This window comes from Haemaphysalis longicornis, unplaced genomic scaffold (assembly GCF_048455015.1).
Source record: "Haemaphysalis longicornis isolate Haplotype H1 unplaced genomic scaffold, Haemaphysalis longicornis Haplotype H1 scaffold_9, whole genome shotgun sequence".
NCBI classification, from domain to species: Eukaryota; Metazoa; Arthropoda; class Arachnida; order Ixodida; family Ixodidae; genus Haemaphysalis; species Haemaphysalis longicornis.
Genome location: NW_027526460.1, coordinates 4,274,591 through 4,295,899, shown reverse-complemented (window position 1 = coordinate 4,295,899; position 21,309 = coordinate 4,274,591). Strand labels below are relative to the sequence as shown.

Sequence of the window (21,309 nt, the reverse complement as noted above, 5' to 3'; positions counted from 1 at the left end):
AACACATAATGTTGTAATTTTTAAAGCAATGTTAAATGACTAATTCTATCAAATCCTTTGAAAAAGTGTATAAATATACCTAAAGTTACCTTCTTTTCTTCAAATCCTTGGATTATTAATTCTTTTTGCGTTAGTAAAGCTAATTCATTGACATATGTTTACGAAAACCGAACGGTTTTGATAATATAATAGAGTGTTTGTCACAGAAGGACACAAGGTGTTTCGCGATTACTTTTTCTAGCCCTTTTAAAATAACTGGAAGTACAGAAACCGGTCTATAATTGGAAAAATATTTTGTCCCCGGATTTAAACAGTAGCGTGACCTTAGCTTGCTGCATCTTTTTTGGAAAAACGCCAGTAGTAAGGCACAAGTTATATATATGGCTAAGCGGCGATACAAGAAGGTCCAGTACAAACTTAATAGGCCGAATCTGAAGCCCATCGATGTCTATGGCCTTGCTATTTTTTAGTGACAAGAAAATCGACCATATTTCCTGAGGCGTTACCGGAGAAAAAAAGGCTGTGCGGAGGTTAGAATCCTTTAGGAAGCTCATAGCGCTTCCATTGTGGGAGCATTGCACAAGATTCGTTAACTAGTGATTAAACTTGGTTGACAGTTCTTGACCCTTGAGTTGTTTATTATATACTGTCAATTCAAAGTCGTCGTTACGGGGGGTAAGTGGGTGCAAAAGTTTATTCAATTCCCGCCACATGACATCACGCCGGGAGGAAGCCTCAGAAACCACATGTTCGAAGTACATTTTTTTAGTATAGCGCAAGAACTTTGTCACAAAGTTTTGGTACTTTTTAAAGGCTACAAAATCGTCCCGGTTCTTTGTTTTTACAAACTTATGGTACAATAAATCTTTTTTACGGATCATCTTCAGACATTCGTCTGTAATCCATGGTTTCCTTATATTGTTATTTTTCTTGACCATCTTAAGAGGAAAAGACTTTTTATATGCATCTTTATATGATTCTAGAAAAGTATCCTAGGCATCATCTGCAGTGGTGCACAGAAGTAAAGGGTTCCACCAAATAGAGGGAATTTTCTGACGAAAAGTAGTCAAAGTATTCTGATTATTATCGTGAAAAGCGAAAGATTCGGGGCATTGCTTAGATCTTAGTATTTCTGTGTGCATTGAGAACATATATATAGGTAAATGGTCACCTATATGTACACCAATCACACCGGACATGGTACTGCTACTTGTATCACTGGTTATAAATACATCGATAAGACTTTGGGAAAGACGGCCAATACGAGTCGGTTCTTTGATCACATTCATGCAGCCGAAATAACCCAAAAGGAGCTCTAGATCACGCGAACGTGTGCTTGCCTGTAATAGGTTAATGTTAAAGTCCCCACCAATAGTTATTTATAAACCATAAGACAAAATAAAATTGAGAAGGTCTTCTAAAAATGCGAAACGATTTTCGAGTTTTCCATCAGGGGGGCGGTACACAACAACAAAAATAGCATTTTTACGATGCACCGTCAAAGCTTCATAATCTGTCGTAACTGTAGAAAATTCGTTCATTATTCTACAAGAAAGCTGTGTAGACACGAGCTGTAACACACCCCTACCTCGCAGTGGGACCTATTTAGAAAGAACGTGTTGAAGCCCGAAATGCGCAGCACTTTTGTGTCACTCGTATACCAGGTTTCCGTTATCATGACAACGTTGAACTTGAAACTTTCAAATCTGCGTTTTCTTTTCTTGTAGTTTCACATCCTTCTTTCATTTGCTCGTAGCTTTTGTTGAAGAATTCGCAGCTTTTTTTGCATTTCTACATTTTCTTTCCTAGTGGTTCCATAGTCTTTTTTAATTTCCTCGTAGCTTTTCTGCATTTCCCTTACTTCTTTTCGAAATTCACGCTTAATATCAGCGATCTCGGGTCTTAGGTCAGCAATGTCAGTTTTCATGACCAAAGCAATGCGGGATCATACACAAGGGCACACAATAGCAATGACACTGGGTGGTTAGCCGCAGAGGCAACAGAAAAAGTCACTGAGTAAGCGAACAAAGATTACTGCAGAATATTCAAACCTGTGAAATAGGAAGGCGACTATCTGTTCGCTGCCTTCCCTGCCAAGTGATGCTGAGGTGGGCCGAGCGTTCTTTTAAAGGATCCACTTCGTGACGAAAGCCACACGTGGTCCAGGAAACGGGGGGTGTGGCGAGGCGATGTGGCGAGGGGGTGGGGCGAGTCTACCCGCTAACCCGCACTAATCGACTTCAATCCATTCACCTCTTAATTGTAAGGTTAAGCAGATTCGAGATAACATAAAAATGCTATCAAATATACTTTAAAAGTGGAAATTAGGATTCCCCATTTTTTTAAATCTCATGTTCTCTTAGAGCAGTAACCAAAGGACTCAACGGCACTGTATACAAGAAAAAGTTACGTTAATTTTGAGAACTGCGAGTGTTTGTGTCTCAGTGCTGTTTGTATATAACTGCCCATTCAAACTATAAGTGGAAGATATGGATCTATTGTTGATGGTGTCCCTGAAGGCCTTCACAAGCGGACAGGGATGCATGCGAATTAACAAGACATTAAAAATTACGCCCACCTCCCCTCGCGGGAACCCTGGTCTGATGCGACGCTGAGGGGGTTCAAGCGCAAGCGGAGAGCAACCATCGACCGAAAGGCCGCCGGAGAGCGGCACACCGGTTATATTCTAGGCACTATATATGCGCAGCGCGCCCGAAGGAGAGGAAACCGCGGAGAGAGTACTGCACATGCGCAGCACCGCGCGCAGCGCCGCCCACCGGCGGAGTGAGAGCGCGCTGGGCCGCACACGCTCTCACCTGGGCACGCGCCGGTGCCAGTGCGTTTGCCGCGGCTATGACGCAACACAATCCAACACAATCCACTTTAATCCAATCCAATCCAATCCAAGCCAATCGAAGCCAAGCTAAGCCAAGCCAATCGAATCCAATCCAATGCCCCTCGCGAGAGAGTGTTCGCTATCAGAGAGAAGAGCGGGAGAGTGGCTGCGGACAACGGACGCACGCGGACAACGTACGCACGCAGGAAGGACAGGGCCGCCGACAAGAGATGCTCTGAGCGTCGCATCTAAAACTTTGCGCGATTTTAAACACCATGTAGAGAAACCATGAAGAATATTATTGATATGTTGCCTCGTAATATGCGTTATAACTTAAGTTATTCTAAACGTAAAAGATAATTGGGAGAGATGGGCAGTGCCTAACGCAAACTGATAGTATATACGGACAACTTTACATTAAATTGAGGGAAATAATTGGAAGAGAACATGATAGGCCTTGGGAACTGCAGACTACGCAAAATATTTCATGGTTCTGTCTGGGGAGTGGCAAAATATCTTCAAACGCAAGGTAGGGTACCGAACTGGAAAACTAGAAGTCACATTTTTGAAGCCTCGGAACCGGTTCGGAACGGTTCCTTCGATTCGTTCCGGTTCGGGTTCAGTTCCAAAATGGCGGAAAAAATACGGTTCCGGTTCAGTTCCAGTTCCGGCCAAAAATTCAGGTTCGGTTCCGGTTTTCGGTTCGGTTCCGGTTCCGGTTCGACACCCTGGTTGACGCCTCCATGTAAATAGAGAACGAAACCAAAACTGCTAGTTTTTTGGGGAATTATCCTTCAAGGATTACTGTTGCGATATGCATCATTATTGTTGCATCTTAGCTGAGCCGGACGCTACAAAGAAGAAACTCCAGTGAACAGAAAATTACGACGTTGCGGCTAAAATAAATAAAAACCAGTGTTTTTGTTTTATTCTCAGGCTTGTAAATCTGTAAATACGTGCACTATACGGAGCTTATTTTTTGTTTGTAGGCTGATGTGGGCATATAATTGAGGAAAACATGCAAAATTGTTTTTTTTTCTGCTCTACATAACATTTTTAGTGGCCATATGTCCTAATTAAGTGCCTCATTAAACAATCAGTAGTTACATGCACTGCAAGCTCTATTTTTCGTTTATATGCTTAGGGGAGCCGTAAAACGTCGTAGAGCAAAGAAAAAAAATTGTGCTTGAAAAAAAGAAAAAAAGGTCAGGGCTGAAAGAGGTAAATCTAAAATGAGGCGAATCGCGAGGCCCCGCGATTTTTTTGTTGTTGTTGTTGTTAAGGTGGAAATTGTACGCGTGCGGCGAGACGGATGGCGCCGGGCGAGCATGGCTGTGCAGCCCATCGCTACCGAGGGCAGCCGAGCTCTGCATGTGCTCGGCTCACCGAGGTGGGGCGTGCACTATAACGTTTTGAAAACAGCGACCTCGCATTCAGCGAACGTTCAGTAATGCAGTCCAGCTACGCGGAGGCCTGCTTCCTGATCAGGCTTAGTCACGCAGTGGCACGCTCGCTTGAAATGCGCCACGCGGGAGGGTTGAGGCAGGCGACGTGGGCGAACTCATTGGAGTGCGGCCCTGGCTGTGCTTCGCGTCGCAGGCAGGGGCAATCTGCGTCGCCGCCGCGGAATGCCGTTCCGGATTAGAAATATGACATGGTTCCGGGCTTATACCCGCAGCACTGGACGACAAAATTACTCCCGCGAAGCCTCGGGCGACGCTCGCCGAAAATCCGGGGGCCGCCTGCCTGTCAGCCCGTTCTCACGCGTGTTGGTTTTGGGCCCCCCGCTGCACTTGCGTCCGCCGCAAGCCGCGCGTGCAGCGACGCGCAGCAGAGATTTGCGGCCGAAACTTTCTTCCCTAAATCCGCCCGGCTGTGTGCGGACGGCGAGTGCGCGGCAGCGCGAGCTTCCGGTACGCGCCGCTTCCCTCACGGCTGCGGCCAGCGATGGATGTGCGTGTCGCCCTGGGCGAGTTTTATTAAATGCCAGGCAGCGCGGTGTTACTGCGGCAGCAGCCTGTGCTGCGTGGCCGCATCGGCATCGCAGCGCACCCATGCAAATGAGCCCGGGCCGCACGTGCGCCTGTCACCTAGTGGCGGCTTGGGCGGTGGCGGGCTATCCGCTCGGCGCGTGTCCGCGGGGGGAGCTGGCAGTGAGTCGCTTTGCACCCGATTCCCGACGCTGCTGCTCTCCGAGGTCCGTTTCTGAGTGGCTTTGCCGCATTGCCGGGCTGTTAGGCTGTGCAGCTCTGCCGGTGGCCGAAGATGCCGCTCCGAGCGCGCTGCCTTCCTCTCGAGTGCTAGGCCTGAGGTTGCTGCGCACGTTCGACGGAGCGCGCGGAGCACTGAATGTTCAGTCGCCAGTTTCTAGGCGTGTTATGGGAATCCCAGTGCTGACGCTGGGACACGTCTCGCCATTATGCCCCTGAAACTACGTCTTCATCAGGGACGCTACAGTCTAACATTGGCCGTTGTCAATGGTGTCATCCGGAGGACTTCATTTCACGATCCCGACCCGCGAAGAAAAAAAAAAACGATAACAGGAAAACCATGGGTAGAAGCGAAAAGACACTAAAAGATGGCAGGCAGCAAATGAATGCAAAAAATGATTAACCGTACAAAGTCGTCCGAATTTTTTCTTCGTTTCTGTTTTTGTCCAAGGGCCACAGCTAGGCGGCTGATCATCATAGTTCCAGCAGACGTCGAGGCAGCGCTTCCGACAAGCGGCAAAAAAATTATATCTGTAGTCATCATTGGGTGATAAGATCAAGTTCGTAGGCACGTCCGCTCCACCCCGGAACCCTTCTATTTCTACCGGGACCTTCCTCTGCGTACGCTGATTATTGGCAGTGTGTGCCTTCGTCAGGAAGCGCCGTGGAGGTTTTGGGATCCTACGAGCGACGGCCCCCGATGTGCTCCACTTGCGATTTTTATGAAACAGTCGTGGCCACTTTGGCGCATTTTAGAGACCCATTTTCAGAGAGGGCGATCGAAGGAACACTGTCGTCGGTTGAAGTGTGTATTTTCTGGCCCAAGGAGAGCAAAGTCCAAGCGGGTCCAATTCGTTCATGATAGGTGGAAAGTAATGTGGCTAAAGAGGCTGCTGAATGGATGTGAGGCTATTCAAGGTGGCTCATCGGCGCATACGGCCCTTGAGTCGTTAATAGCAGATGATGATGGCAATATTAAAAAAAAAAACATGTAAAGCAGACTGTAAAAGTTCGATATGTGAGCGATATCGGAGGCGCGTTTGCGCGCAAGCGGGGGCTCGTCCGAGGAAGCGGCGGCCGGGCACCCGCAACGGGCGGCCTTCCGCTCCCGTGCTGCGGCGCTCCGCAATCCGGGAGCCCTGACTCACGTCGTCCAGCGGCGGCGCGGGAGGGTAGCGCGTGGCGTGCGACGTCGCTCCTCACCGCTGTGCATTTGACAATGGCGTGAGCGCGCCACTGTTTGCGCAGCCAGCTGTGCGACGGCGGCCGTGGGGCGCGGCTCGGTCCACGGGACACGCGATGTGTAAGCGCCTCTGCTGGCTGCGGGGAAAACGCCGCCGGCTTTGCACACACGCATTAGACTAGCTGCTGCAGCTTCTTGTTGGCCCTCTCGACGCGCCCCCGCTGAGGTTTTCCAGCTCGCCGACATTCCTCGTGGCTGCCCCGCGGTCGTGCGGCTCCGTTGCGAATTCGGTTTCGCCGCCGTGTGCCCCTCGCCTTGTGTCACCCCCCGAATCGGAGCCGCCGTGGGCGAGAGGCGCTCCTCCTCCTGCTGCTGCCGCCGTGGCGATTCGTGTGCTTAATTAACGGGCGCTCGAGCGTGCCTGCGCCAACCGAGCCACAAAAACCGGCGCGGTTTGGTGCTGGCTGGGGCTGACATCTCGCAGACGCCCCCAGGTGTCTTTTGGACAGGTCAGCTGCGGAGGAAAAGACTGGCGGTCGCAGGCGCACGTCGTCGCTCTGGGGTGGAAGCGTGGTCTGCAGGGCCCGGGGAGCTGCCTGTGCGAGCTTTGAGCGTGCTTAACTACAGCACGAAGCTTTGTGGCAACGGTCATCGTCACGCTCGCTGCAGACACCCAGCAACGCCGTTTTTGTTTCCATCGAGCTTGCATTAAAATACTAGCTCCGAAGCGATGGCTATTAGAGCCGGGATACCCCAGTGTCGGTGGTTTCGGTGCCTTCTTTTTCCCGTATTAAACGAGCAGGCGTAAGCGCTTTGCCAGAGCTGCAGCTAGCCGTAGTGCGGAACAACAGGCGCGCATGCTGTCCTGCACCCACGCGGCTGCGTGTCACGGCGAGCGCGGATATTTGTCTCGGCGCCAACCTTGAGCCACAATCGTCGGGCCCCTTTAGGCTTGGGCCAGAAAGGCAGCAGAGTGTAGGGTGGATTCAGGACTGAAACACGGCGCGCGGGCGCTTTTAATCGGCCCGCTTTGAGCTGTATCGGAAAGGGAGCGGGATGGGCACGTGAGGCGCATTCACGATGGGTGGTCCCGCTCTGACGGGGAGTGCGAGCGAGACGGATGGTGGGCCCAGAGTGCGTGACTCGTTCGTGCCGCACCGGCGCCCCTCGAAGGCGCTGCCCGCGGCCGCAGCAATCGTGGGGGCATCCGAGGAACGGCGCACGGCGGTTTAATGCCTCGTGCGCTACGTTTTTAACACGCCTGCGGTTAAAGCTACGCGCCTTTATGTACTTGGCGTGTTCAGTTTCCATCGGCCAGCGAAGACGGGGCAGAACCTCCACAACGGTCCGAATGCTTCCACGGCTGACGATGTTAACCACGCACGTTTCACGCTACTTAGCTGTTACCATCTTCGCTAGTTTTTAACCCGTATGCAGCAGGCTAATCGGAACGAGAAAATGGCAGGTTTTCACGGCAGTTCTGCCCCCGAAGAATGTTGTTTGCACGCACGAAAAGATTCACTGTTGACGTAATTGTCATTTCCCCTTGTACAACGCAGGGTTGAGGCCCAATAAAAATCGTGTCTCGTACCTGCTCACTTTGCTGCAAATTACCTCGATATAGGATAGTGTTTCCCCCGCACCTCTCACGCTCTTTCCAGCCCGCGCTAAACGCCGGGGAGGTTTGCGCAAGCCAATTCAAGCTTGCTTTCACGCCGTGCGCCTTCGCTGCAACGTCGGTTTGAGGGCCTGATCTGAAGGGCGTGCAGGCTCCCAAATTAATCGAGCACGCAGTCTCGGCGTTACTCGTCCCGAATCGGAGAAGCTCTGGGCGGCTCAGAAAGACCGCCGACGGCGGGAAAGTGCTGCTTGTTAGCCATCCACCTGCCGTAGTGTGCGCGACAAAGCGAAATTATCTCTGCTTCTGGCCCTGTTTGAGACATCGTCGTGCAATGCAGCGCTGTGTCACAAGTGCGGCGTGACATTACTCTAGCCTGACGCAGCGCATCACGCGCTCGCAATCGCTTCTTCTTTTCTTGGCAGGCTTTCCGCGAAAGTGATGCATTCTCTCTCCTCCGGCCGACCGCGCGTTTCTTTTGTTCCGTGCGCGGGCGGCGCCAGTGCGTGCGGGAGTATACGGGCTCGGCGGGCCGTTAATTGCACCTTAATGGGGAGCGGCTACGTGGACGTTCTAATTAACGCCTCGTCGGCCGGAACGCGTTTGGTGTGCGGGGCCCTTTTCGATCTGCTCTCCCGCCCTGCTACGCGGTTGGTCGAGGCGGCGCCGGAGCGAGCTCTCGGCGCGTGTAATGCGACTCATGCATCCGGGATCGGGTTTCAGCGCTTCTGTTCACTTCCCCTGTACTTTGTCAACAGACTTGATTACGAGAAACCTATTGAAGGGGGGTCTTAGCGCCAAAAAGACGAGGACGGTGGCAGGCGAGACAGGCGCTAAGAAGACGCAGAAACAAAACAGCCAACTGTACTTTACTGGGTTACAACTCAAGAACGGCACCACCTCATGTAGTGTATCACTCCGCCAAAGCGCCGGACCCGTGACGTCAGTGCGCGCGCGTTTTGAAAGGGGTTTGCTATGAATGCGTGATATCGTCGGCCTTTTCTCACGCAGTTTGTTTGTCGTCACTGGAGTCGTTTATAAGCATATTAAGTCCAAAAAATCACGGGAACGGCTCACGCCATGTTCAAAATATTCCCAGTAACGCCCTACTTACGCAGCGCGGAGAAACATCCGGCTGCGGTGATAAGGCACAGCGGCAACTTCCGGTGCCGTTCTTAAGTTGTCACCGAGTATAGAAAGGTGCGTCAGTAAAACGTGCTGTTGGGCCAGTTGGTACATGTTGAGAGGGGGGCCTCAGCGCAAAAAAGACGAGGACGGTGGCAGACGAGACAGGCGCTTGGTTACGAGAAACCTATTGAATTGGGGGCTTAGCCAAACGGGCAACTTTTCGAGACTCGTGGCAACGGCAATTTCAGTGTGGCGACTTGGCTACTTTCTGACTCCTTTGATCATTGGTGATTTTATACATTTCCGGGCCCTTCCGAGGCCCAACTTTCCACAAAAAGGGTCTTATACGCCTATCTCGTCTGCCACTGTCCTCGTCTTTTGTTGTGTGTGTGCTAAGTCCCTTATTCAGTACCAACTGGCCCAACAGCACGTTTTATTAGAGTGCGAGAAACCTGTTTACCTTTGTTTTTTTTTGCACGTGGGTGTAACCAGTTCATGTGAAGAGCATTTTTTTTCCTTTTGTCGTTTTGTTATTCTAAATACCTTGTGCGTGAATTGAGCATTGTCAGCCAGAGATTAAACAGAAGTAGTACGAAGGTAAATGCATTTCGGATGCAAAACGCTGCACACGAACCGTCATTGTCCCCGCGCGTCTGTTGTTCTAAGTGCCGGCGAGAAGTGGCGCGGGAAGTACACGTCGTTCCCGATTTCACCACCTATGCAGGCAGTTGTAGGGAATTCATCTTGTGGGGAACAAAAAAGCGTTATTGTCTCATTCGCTTTGACGTCCGTCCTCAGCCGGTCGATTGGATACGACTGTTTCCGAGATGTTTCCAGGTTTTGTGACCAATTTGCCGACGAAATGGAGGACGTGCTGGGGCGGGAGAGCACTGTGCGTTGCGCGGAGACCATACTTTTGGTCCCTTGTGTTGCCACGCCATGACTGGTGTATCTGGAGGCTGGGCTGAGCGGCGCAAACGTACACCGCTCCGAAGCGCGCTTGTTTCGTCAAAGTTTTTGGAAAAGCAAGTACGCACAGGCTGGGCGCATCGAGCCGCCTTACGGAGTTATTTGCAGCGCTTGTCCAAGGGCGACCGTCTAAAATCAGAAAGATTTTCGAGGCTACATGATGTGCGGCGCGAAATCTCGGCGACAGCCGAACTCGACGTGTTTCCCCGAGGCCGGTCGTGGTTGTTCCAGCAGCGCCTGACATGTGGCGGCAAAACATGCCTCGTTCCCCGACGCGCGTCGTGCTGCAGTCTGTGAACTGGCCGAGGACTTCATTCCACGTTTCAGCCTCTCGCAAGCGGATTTCCAAAAAAGGCTCCGATGCCGCCGCAGATTCTGCGTGGCGCACGCATGGGGAAAATTGCGTCCGTTGGCCGAACTCGGCCGCGCGAAACAGTACCCGGAGGGAAGAGCTTTTCTCGTTTGCCGGCTCGTCTCTCGGAGAGTGTAGCGGGACCTGAGGTTTTATCTTTCGCTTCCTGGTAGCGGTGGCCGTTAATTGGGAACAGGAGCGGTGCTCGTCTGGCCTCTCTGCGCGCGGTGCCCTCGTCGCGCGGATCGCGGCGTCGCTCATCTCTGTTCTCGGTGAAACGTTCTCGGTGAAACCCTAGCGCTGCTCTAGCTGTTGCGTGGGCTGCAGGTATACAGTGGAGAGGCTTGTGCTGGGACTGCCGCTGCAGCACGCCGTGCGGGCTTCCTTGGCGGCCGGCACTGTTCCGCGAAATCGCCCACCTCTCCTGGTAAATCCTTGAAACGTAGTCTACGTTTGTTGGAAAGTCCGACAAACTATCTTCGCGGAAGCGATTCGGCCATTATTTTTTTATCGGCGCTGTAGACCCCGACAGGAGAGCGACATTAGCGTCTGCGAAACCAAGAGTGAGGCACGCTTCTAGGGGGAGCGCGTTTCGGATCTTTGCTTCCTAGGGTAACGCCTGTGGAGGACCCCCTACTCCTTGCATTCGCTCTCCCAGTGCTTTTTGTGTCATTCATTTGTGACTCGCTCTCGAAAGATTAGCCCTGTGCCTTGCTTCCGAGGAGTCGGCGGCCCCTCGAGAGCCGAGAAGGGACGCTTCCGCGGTCCGGTTCGCTGCGCATGGTTTCTCGCTGGCGGTCCCTGGGAAACGGAACGAAACCGCGAACACACGGGGACAGACACAACAGGCGCCGCCGACACACGGATAGCTTCCTGCTCCCGTTGGGCCCCCTTTTCTTTTTCGGTGTGTCCTTTTGTTTTGTTTAGAGATGGCGACTCCTGGGAGTATCGTTTAGTCTCGCCGCCTATCTGCAGTCGTTGGGCACTAGTTCGAAATTAAATTGTGGGCACGGATGTTGCCGCCTGCATGTTGCCGTGCTTCGTTCGTTGGATATCAAGCGACTGCCGAGGGAAGTATCCTGGTGTTAGATATTTGGCGAGGACGCCGAACAATGGAAGGCGTTCCTCGGCAGCAAGGAGTCTACCGACTGGAATGGAAGCAGTATAGAAAAAAAAAAGAAAAACATTGCTCGGTTTTTTCTGTGTTGTGTTCTTTATGTGTTTTCTCGCTATTCACTTTGCCGCCTTTGGTCCCTCAGAATCTGAGGTCTTGGACTACTTCAGAACTGCCGTCGCACGGACATACTGGAGACGTATAACTTATTCAGCCTTTCTCCCGTGTTTGTTTTACAGAAGGCGAAACCGGCAACCAGCAGCAGGAGCGGCCACCTCCAGGGGTCAAAAGGTTATTACTAACTTGTTCTTTGCATGTGGCACCAAACGAGCTCCCTGTTATCTTAAATGCCACCAGAAACGGCATAACGCAATGACATGTTTGGGAGATCACTGCGAAATTAATAAGTGGACTCAGAAGCAGCCCTCGTGACGTTCTTTCCAGGCATAAGAACCAGTGTCCAGTTGCCCGACGTGCCCGCTCGCAACCCCTCTCCTTTTGCGTCTTTTTTTCTGTCCGCGTTTCCACACATACCCGCGTTCGCATCGCCCAGCAGAGAGCGCATTTGCCGGCGTCATACCTTGCTGATTGCCGAGTTGCTAGTTTTTGCTATTAGCCTGCTAAAATTACTCGCGCATGCTTCACCGGTACATGTCTGTTCGCCGAGCTGCGGTAAACCGCACACATGTGGCCGGTAGACGTTACATTGCGCGTGCCTCTTAAGGGCACACTGATGTTATGTGTAAACATTGCGGGACTACTTGCGCAAATCGAAGTCTGGAGTCCCTGGGACGTGTTTCTACCACTCTGAGTGTGTTCACGCGACTTTATTTAGTAGAAAAATGAATTTTAAGGGGACGCCCTCCTGTCTGTATCTTCCTTGCCGTTTCGTGTGACACTCGAACGAGATGGCTTGGCTTGGTTGCGCTACTGCGCTGCTCGCCGACCTTCCGACGGAGCCAGTCGGCCGGCCGCTGGTAGGTCGTCGCTATTCGTTCGCTCAGTCAAAACTAAGCCGTGAAAAGGTTTCTTACCGTAAGAATGTGGCTTCAGTTTGTCAGTTTGTACACTGTATCAAGCTTAGTCAAATCGATGAAGTTAAAGTAAAAAGCTCCAGCAAAAGCGTACATTTGACGCTTCGCTCTGCTCCGCTCACTTCGCTTCCCTGGAGCTGCAAGCTGCTTGTGCGTGTGTGACTGGTACGTGAGTAGAAAACCCATGACCGATAGAAGGCGGGACAAGATTCAGCGAGGTTAACGTAGGTAATTAGGAAATACGATACAGCGCAACTTTTATTGTAAACCGTAAAACGAAGGTACCGTGGGGAGCACTTTTTGCGCATGGTGAACTAGCACAGCGCTCAGTAGCACGACCACTTATTTGCGATCGCTTTTCCCGTGTCAGGAACGTAGCCCGTATAGTGATGGGATGTTGGTCAAGATTGGGGTACGCTTACTCCACCAGCATTATTCAAGAAAGGGTCATCTAGGCTGCCGGGAATGTCGAAAAAAAAAAATGAACAGCCTACATGTTCTTTCCCCATCATTTGTGGGCCGACTGGTCTACTGGATGTGGTGCGTAGCAGTGGCCATATTCCAAACCCCGATAGTGCGCGTCTTCTTTTTTAAGTTGGTTTCTTTTGTTTAGGTAATGCTTTCTGCACTCCATTCACCATCTCGCGCTGCAGCCTTCATTGCTCCGCGAGCGAGTTGACAGACTGCGTGCAGACTGGCAGTGACGCGCTGGCGAGTTCTCGTTGGTTTGGTGTAGACAAAAGCACCGGCAGTTTGCAGGCATTGTGCCGAATCAGCCGACAGTCAGGCGATTCGGCACCAAATCTCTTACGACGCCTCTTACGACGCAGGGACGAGCCAGGCTAGCTTCAAAGGCGGGGACGAAGCACCTCGCGGTTGAGCGTCTCCACTCACGCGAATGGTGTTCAGCCACTGCGTACGCCTGGGCTAGTGAACGTTACGATTCTTAAGTGCTGGCAGGCATATTCGACCCATTCTACAGCCGAAAACATGCAGAAGCGCGGTATGCCGATTCCAGAAAGCACATAGAATGCCCAACCAGAGATGACGTTGGATGCCAAGCGTATTGTTGCACAGAACCGAAACTGAAACTGGTTTGAATTTCAACCTTGGACACCGTCCAATCACATCGCAGCTCGAATAGGCGTCACTGCTGTTGTAGCAGACGCCGCAAATGTCGTATGGTATTTCTTTTTTCAGGCTTTATAACTTAAACACGGCATTATCGACCGGATAAACGATGAAAAGTGTGTTTATTTCAGCTAGCCTATGCAATGCAATGCAAAAAAAAAAAAAAAAAAAAAGAAGTTTGACAAGTTCCCTGTAGTTTCCCTTTAGGATTAGAATAGTGAGAAAAAGAACCCGTGTGCAGATCTAGTCACTTGAAAAAGCGTAGGTATACCTCTGGTTAAAGCGATTGGAGGACGTCGGGGATTACGCAGTTTTCGCATTCACAACTCGTGAGAAGTGTTGTCTTGCGCGAGAGGAGCGGATTCAAATGAACGTTTGAGCACAGTGTTTTGAGCCGTTTGCCGAATTTGGTGGTTGCCTGGTGACTTTGCGGAAGCTGTGAGCCACTCTGTCTCCCCCTGATCAGAAACGAGGAAAAAAGAAAAGAAAAAATGGACACAGAAGAAAATGAATTCGCACGAGAACTGCTGGACAAACAAGGAATGTTAGTCTAGTCGTGGTCATGTGCCCTTTGAGCTACTTGTTTTTGGCGTTGTCGTTTTCTTCATGGTCGAATTGGGTCCCGAGTGAGGTAAAGGGCTTCTTGCGGCTTTTTTTGAGAGTTTGCAACGATATCTCGTTAAAGTCGCTAAAGTGCACCTTCCCAAAAGTAGTTGGATGTCCGGTGCTTGGCCATGTTCCATCTGCCAAATGCTACGCTTTGTTTCTTGTGTGTGAGATTAAAATAAGCAATGAAATCGAAGGACGCTGAAAATAGAAAGCGCCGGGCTTACGTGTGTTTTTGTTTGTCATCGCCTGGCTTTCTGAGACGAGGCTGGGCTACTTTTATCGAGTTTTCAGCTTTCCTTGTTTCGTTTTGCTTCCCCTCTGTTGTGCGAACTTCTTGCCGCGCAATCTAATCTAACAGCCGGCCCTAATTGGAGCCCTCGTTGTTTGCCTGGTCGGGAAACGGAAGGGGGCGTACGCAGTTGGGGCGCCGCGTTTCCCGTTCGTCTGTGACACGAGCTGTGACGCCGGCTGGGCAAGAGCGTTCCGCGAAAGCGGAAGACTCGGCCTCTGCACTTCCTTCCCTCCGGCACCCTCGTGCTGGTGCGCGGCACTTTGACCTGCGTGCCCTGTTTCAGGGACCGCATGTCTTTCTCCACGAGGACCAACGCCGTTATCAGCGGAAATTCGCCACTTGACTGTGGGCCATGAATAAACTTTGGCTAAAGCGAGAATTTGGATAGAGCGATTTTGTTGTAACGAGTGTGCATGATGATTCCTCGTCTCAGTAACTCGGAGCTGTGAACTTTTCAGGCGTGCTTGAGAGCAGCCAGTCCTTCCATGTACGTCGCGCTGACGTTTCCCGTCAGCTTGGCGGCGCGATGGCTGTGAGAAGGTCGCGTTACCGCTCCCTACTTTGTGCGATGGCTCTTGAGGCGCGTAACACGCCGCCGGGCGGGTGCCATTTCTTTCGCCAACCACCAAACCGCTCGCGTAGGCTCTGCTGAGCCTTGGGACGCTGGGAAGTGTTTATCGCGTTGCTTGTGTAAAGTGCCGAGGATGGGGCCAGCAACGCTATAAAACGAGGTGCAACTTTCCGTCTCGTCGCAGCTCTTCTGGAAGTGCGGTTTCTCCGGGGTTACTCAGTGAAACGCAGAGTATTTTGGCACGGACAGTATTGAAGGCAAAAGGTTGCTCTGTGCGCCGTACCAACTTCAGCACGGTGCCGCACCAGGCTCCGGAACCATTGAAGCCATAAGCTCCGAATCTATGGGCAGCAAAAAACGGACAGCGGCTCATACAAAAGTTATTTACAGTTCTGCACAGTACTTTCACAGTGTTCATATTGTAACGGCTTAACTTGGTCCAATGTCTGCCGCTACTGCAGCATGCCGATCGGAGTGAAAAAGTCGAGGCGTTGAAGAGGGGGATGAGGTTAACTGATTTAATTTACGGGTAACATTGATGACATTTAGCACATAAGAATCAGAACGAATACACTTGTTACTTAAATGAGAAAGACAGTCAATAGATCGAGAGTACTTAGCGGGACATGGCTGACCAGATCTGGGTCTCCAGGCGGGAGGGCACGACGACGAGCGGCAGAGCTTCGGAATGAGTCCTGGTGCAGGCCGCCCGCCGCCCCCAATAGCCGGAGGCGCCGCGTTATATTCGCTTCAAGCGGTCCGGTGGGGGACGTATTGGGGGAAAAAGCGCATCTTGGAGCGTGCGGACGCAATGGAACAAGGCTTTCTGCAGCCAATCGGGGAGACGCTTCTTAGCTCCAATCAGACATGTCCCCGCCAAAGTTAAAAAAGGAAAAAAATCAAACACAGAAGACGCCAAGTTCAAACTCGAAGGCGCCCGTTTGGAGAACCATGCGTGTAAAGAAAGTAATTTAGACAAAACGCACTAAAGTAAACAGGGGAAAAAGGGGGAAGGTCGTCTGAAGAACCCTGGGGACACGGAGCCCGAACGCGACCAGCGCACAGGCCACGGGGGGAATGGAACGCCGCGGCCGCGGTAACAGAAGCCGTCGTCTCCTGGTCGGCCGACGGGCAAACACACGCGCCGGAGCCGTTTCTCGGAAAAAAGGGGGCCAGGGCCCAGCCGCGTCCGAAGCGTTTTCGCAGAAAACACTTGGGAGGAAGAGCCCCAGCGGCGGGAACAGAGCTCAAAACAACCAGAAAACATCAAGAGACCCCCGCTTCGCGACAATATTCAAGTGCGAAAGTTTCACAATTTCCGAGCGGTCAGGCCTTCGAGCCAGGAAGCTGGGGAATAGAGATGGGGGTGGTTTGCGAAAAATTTAGAGCCGTTGCTATACCAGGTGTCAAAATTTTGTTAGGGACAGTTCACCACATATGTGATGGGCAGTTGGTGTTCAGTGCAGCGCGTACCTGCAACGTTCCGTTTTTGTCGTCGCGGCTTTTATTCTGTCACCGTCTGTTCGAAATCAGCAAAGCCCTTGTGCCAGCCGCACGAGGACGTGCGCCGCCAGTGGAGGAGAGCGGCGTCTCGCAATCGTGGCCCAGGTCGCGAGGGGTCGAACAACGTGGCCCCAATAGTCGGCCAGCCGGCGCGCTGCGTCGATAGCGGGACCGACGGAGCGGCGATGGTCGGGCAGCGGTGCGCAGCCAGCTCCGTAATGCACTGTTAATGAGCCCGTATCGTCCCGTCCTCTATCTTCGTCGCTTCGGCGGGTGTAGCCCGAATCAATTAATAGCGACTCTTTGCGTAAAGCTGTAATTCTTTGAAAGGACAAATACTCGCTGGGTGGTCTCCCTCGCAGTTAAAAATGGAGCTTTGCGTTTGCTAGGGGCGTCCGCAAGTCATGCTCTCTGTGACGGTGGGACGCCCAATGGCTCGGAGTCGGGCGATAGGAAGAAAACTGGCGCTTCCCTTTTCGTTTGTCCCAATCTCTGGGAGTCAACAGCTCAGGCCTTTTCAGTGCGCGCAGCAGCATTTCGCTACCACGCACGGAGGGCCGCGCTTCAGGGCCACTCCTGCTGTCGAAGCCGATGGCGAGCTTAGCGGGCAACATGACGGGGAAGACGAATCCTAGCGGGCTAAACCAACACCGTGTCTAGTCGGGGCTGGCTAAACCCGCCAATGATGGGCCGGGGAACGATGCGAGCCCGGAGGGAAAATTGAATCCGGCCGAAGGTTCGCCTTGGCGTGCCAACAGCGATCCGCCGAGTCTGAGAGGGAAGCGAGGAGGAAGCCCTGTTTGCGTTGTGTAGCGCGGCGAGCCGAGGATCATCGTGACTAATCTCGCGCAGTGCCTGCCTCAACGTCGCGCGCCTCTTGTCACACGCACGCGCCTCCCGCGTTGTCGTCGAGAGCTTCGCTTGGCCGTCGCTGAGGTTGTCCTCCTTCCTTCCAGGCGCCACTCCGGTTTCCTCTGTGCAAAGCGAGCTGCCGCTTTCAGGTGTTCACGCCGGCGTTAATGCTTCCTCCCTCGGTTGAGGGGCCGTGGCCGCACGAGCGTACGAGCGGCTGTCTCCGGAGCATGAACGAATGGAAGTCTCGCTATCGGAAGAGCGGCACTCATTAATCACCACCGGTGGCGGCTGTTTCCAGGACGGGCTGACTGTTTCTCTGGAACAGGGGCTGCTGACAAACAACTCCGACGTGAGCTCTCGCTCGGCGGGGGCCTTAACTGTCGGAGATGCCCCGGTGTCCGTCTCTGCGCCCCTTCGGAGCGACTGCGCAGCCGCATTGTCCTCCGCTCTCTTTTCGTAGCCCGTGCTTCCCCTTTCCCTCCACACGCCGGCGCCGGGGTGTCACGAAACGGACCTCTCGAACCCTGCTGGCGTGTTGCGGGGCAGCAAGGTGCACGGAGCAGCGACCGCGGTGGACGTCTCGGAGGGGGAGGCTCTTCATTGTACGCGCCCTGCGTGCGCTGTTTCGCTGTCGCAGAAAAAAGAAAAAAAAAAAAAAAAAAACTGATTGTGACGCTGTACTTAGAATCGAAATGAGCAATGGTCCCTCAAGTTAGCAAAGCGCTAAGCGCAAAGCGCAAATAGCGGTCACGGTCGCTTGCAGTTGCAATGAAACCATCACCTGGCACAGCGCTACACGCTCTACACTTGAAAAGTATCTGCCTGTCAATCCGTCCGCCGGCGTGGTGTGGTGGCAGCGCGCCGGGTTCCTTGCGTACAATTGCGGGCGTCGGTGCTTCGATCCCTGCTGGTGGACGAAATTTTTTTTTTCTGCGACTCTCGGCAGTTCGTCCTTGGGGAGTATCGGAACGGACCAACCGAGTGGCGGACTAACCGTTCGTCCCCTCACATTTAGTCCCCAAAGGGACTAATGATTGTGGCAAAGGCCGTTAGTCCCCCAAAGGACGAACTTTTAGTCCTTTTTGCCTAAGAGTGTGCATGCGCGATGATGCGTCCAGTCCTTGCATGAATGGCCTCGACCTGCTCTTAAAAGGAAGTCGACGAGAATGGAACTCTTAGTGTGTTGTCGGCCAGTGCCAGCCAACCGATGCTGGAGGACACGGGCTAGCTGAGCGGACTCTGCTGCCGTAGCAAGGCAGGACGGGTGGGAATGCGGTTATACGAAGTGTACGCGGGATTGCAGAAGCATACGGTAGAATTCGCTTCACTTTTTGGTGGGCCCGCTCTCAATCGGGCCCACGACGCTCTGACGGCGTGCGCAGCCCAATGAAAGCTCCGATCAACGGGGCGGCAGCTCGCGTGCCAGTCAACGGCTTTCCGCGCGCGTTTCGACGTCGGACAGCTGGACAAATGGTTGGTCCCGGCTGGCGCAGGTGCCCGTGACGTATCGCTTTGAGCCGCTGTCGGGCGGCGTTTTGAACTCGCGCGCCCCATTGCGTCGGCCTGCGCTTAATTGCCGCCTGCCAACCGGGGCCGGCCGCGCGCGATTATAAGCGCTCAGACGTGGCGACGGGCGTGCGTGCGTTTCGATCGGCCGATACACCGTGCCCCGCTGCATTGTCAACTCCCAATTAACTCCGCGCTCTCGCCTCGGCGGTAGAAGTGCCGAACGGGCTGTTTCTAAGAAATCAGATGGGCATTAACGAGTTGGCATCGGCGGCAGTCTCCGCGGTGTTCGTCCGAACTTGCGTGCTCTAGACAAGATCAGCCTGCGGCAGCACCCCGCCCCCCCTTTTTTTTTCTTCTTTTTAACGGTTTATATCTGAGTCGCATTTCAGTTCCGTCTTTCGTGAGTTTCCTACCCAAATTTAGCCAAAGACTTCGACATAACAATTTTCTCCTAATGTTAAAGTTGTTTTTGTTCGTGGAGCGTGTGACGTTTTTTTTCGGTCGCCAGTTAATATGTCACGTGCGTGGTTGGCCGTGTCGATCATCAGTTTGGCATCGCCCTCGCCATTAAGTGGGCAGTCTACGGAGTGCACGCTTAACTTGTCTGTGTCGTGTTTCGACCTGCGGCTTCTTCACATACAATGGTGGTTTGAACGTGGGATTTCGTGACAGTTCCGCACCGTGATGGGCCAGTCTTCTTGACGGCTTGTGGTTTGCGCGAGTACATGCCACAATTGTCCTCAGGATACGCTCATTTCTGGCGGTTGGTTACGGCAGCACTGGGTTCATTCAGGCTTCCTTCGTCGAAGGAAATGCTAGGAGAACGGGTTGTGCGGGTTGTCTTAAGACACAGGGAAACTCCATTTGAGACCGCTCCTGTGTAGGGGAAACGTGTGAAACTATGGCGCGTGTTCAAAGGACCTCGAGGGGAATGAATTACTCCGTAACCCCGCAGTGCGGCACTGTAGCTGTTAGCACATCGGCAACTTCATTCAGGGTGCTATACGATAAGGTATAAGTTTCAATTCAAAAGTACGTACATATAGCAAGTCAAAGGAAACCGCGAGCTCTTATCGGACAGGCCTTCACTGCCGTGCGCTTCCAGCCAGTACCAGCTGTTGTTAGTTTGGTGGTGCGGTACAGCCCTTGTCATATGCATGCGTATGCACACACACGCACGCACGCACCACGCAAACGCAGAGAGAAATGTTGTGTAGAAGGAATGCGAAAGGCTTTGGGAGAAGGCTTGGAGAGGTCGGCGGACTAGAAGACTAGAAGGCGTCCCCTTGGCGAGAGAACCCGGCCCCTTCAAAGGCGCCTCCGCGTTGTGTCGCTTTCTGTCTTCGTAATTAGGGCGCCGCTAGCTGCACTGTGGTGAGCAAGTATCCCGCCGCAAGCGCCGGTAGGGCTGCTTGAGCGGTCTGCAGAGCGGAAGCCTCACTCAAGTGCTCTATAGTGCGAAATGCCGGCGTCGTCGTCGTTGTCTGGTGCAGAAAATGGCTGTGAAGAGTGAATGAAGAAAGAAGGCACGGAGTTCAAGAGGGTGGGGAACCCGGGTGTCCAGAGCAAGAGTAGGGTGCGGCATGGCCGCCTCATCCCCGCACGTTGCCAACGCTGGAGCAGTGCGTGACAAGTGACCACGCGTGAGCAGATTAACGGGTGCACCCCAGCCGCGCACAACTCTCATAGTGGGAGGCTATGGCGTCAAGCGTTGCCAGTCACATTGGTAAAGTCGTTCGTGCCAAAAGGCGAACACGCGAAAACGAAAAAAATATATATATATATAGAGAGAGCGACGCCAGCAGTATTAAAGAAATTGAAGTTTCGCCTAGCCTTCGCCTTCAAAGCACGTAAGCAGACTTCAAGTGCCCCCAGGAGTTCTGCATATATATCACGCGTTCTGCGGAGCCCCCGTTTCCGGCTGTCGACTGTAACACCTTTGACTTCGTGGCAGAGTGGTCTTGGTGCTCGCATTGCGGCATATTCGCTTTCTACTGACCCATGAAACAGGAGTTAACGTGCGGAACGCAAGGGGAGGAGCGCGCGGTGCATGATGGTTCATTTGGGCGTCCTTTACTCCGTGCGGTTGTCGGCGGCAGTATACCTACCTTCTGTACTTTGGAATTGTGTGTTCAGCTTAGGCACAAGTGCCTGGGAGACTCCATATCGTGGTGCGGGCTGTTTCAGTTTTCTTTTTTCTGCGGCGCGTAGTGGGCCCCCATCGTTTTCGTTTCTGTAAGCGAACGCAATATGCCCCAGGTTTCTTCATTCCGCGCTCCTGTAGTCGCAAACAAACACTTCGAAATAAGGCCAAAATGAGCGCAGTCATACAAGCTTCGACTTTCTTTTCCTTTTTTTTTTTGTGTGTGTGTGTGTGTGACCGTTTGTTCTGTCC

The 21,309-nt window shown here is 52.6% G+C and overlaps 1 protein-coding gene across 4 annotated transcripts in view; it reads left to right on the top strand.

Annotated features, from left to right (window-relative positions):
• The window catches only part of Plexa (plexin A), a 380,874-nt gene that overhangs the window by 61,819 nt on the left and 297,746 nt on the right, over window positions 1–21,309 (top strand). For all 4 annotated transcript variants that reach the window (XM_077685386.1, XM_077685384.1, XM_077685388.1 and 1 more), the window contains exon 2: window positions 11,650–11,701. The gene's annotated coding sequence lies outside the window, so the exon portion shown is untranslated. The remainder of the gene's footprint in view (window positions 1–11,649; window positions 11,702–21,309) is intronic.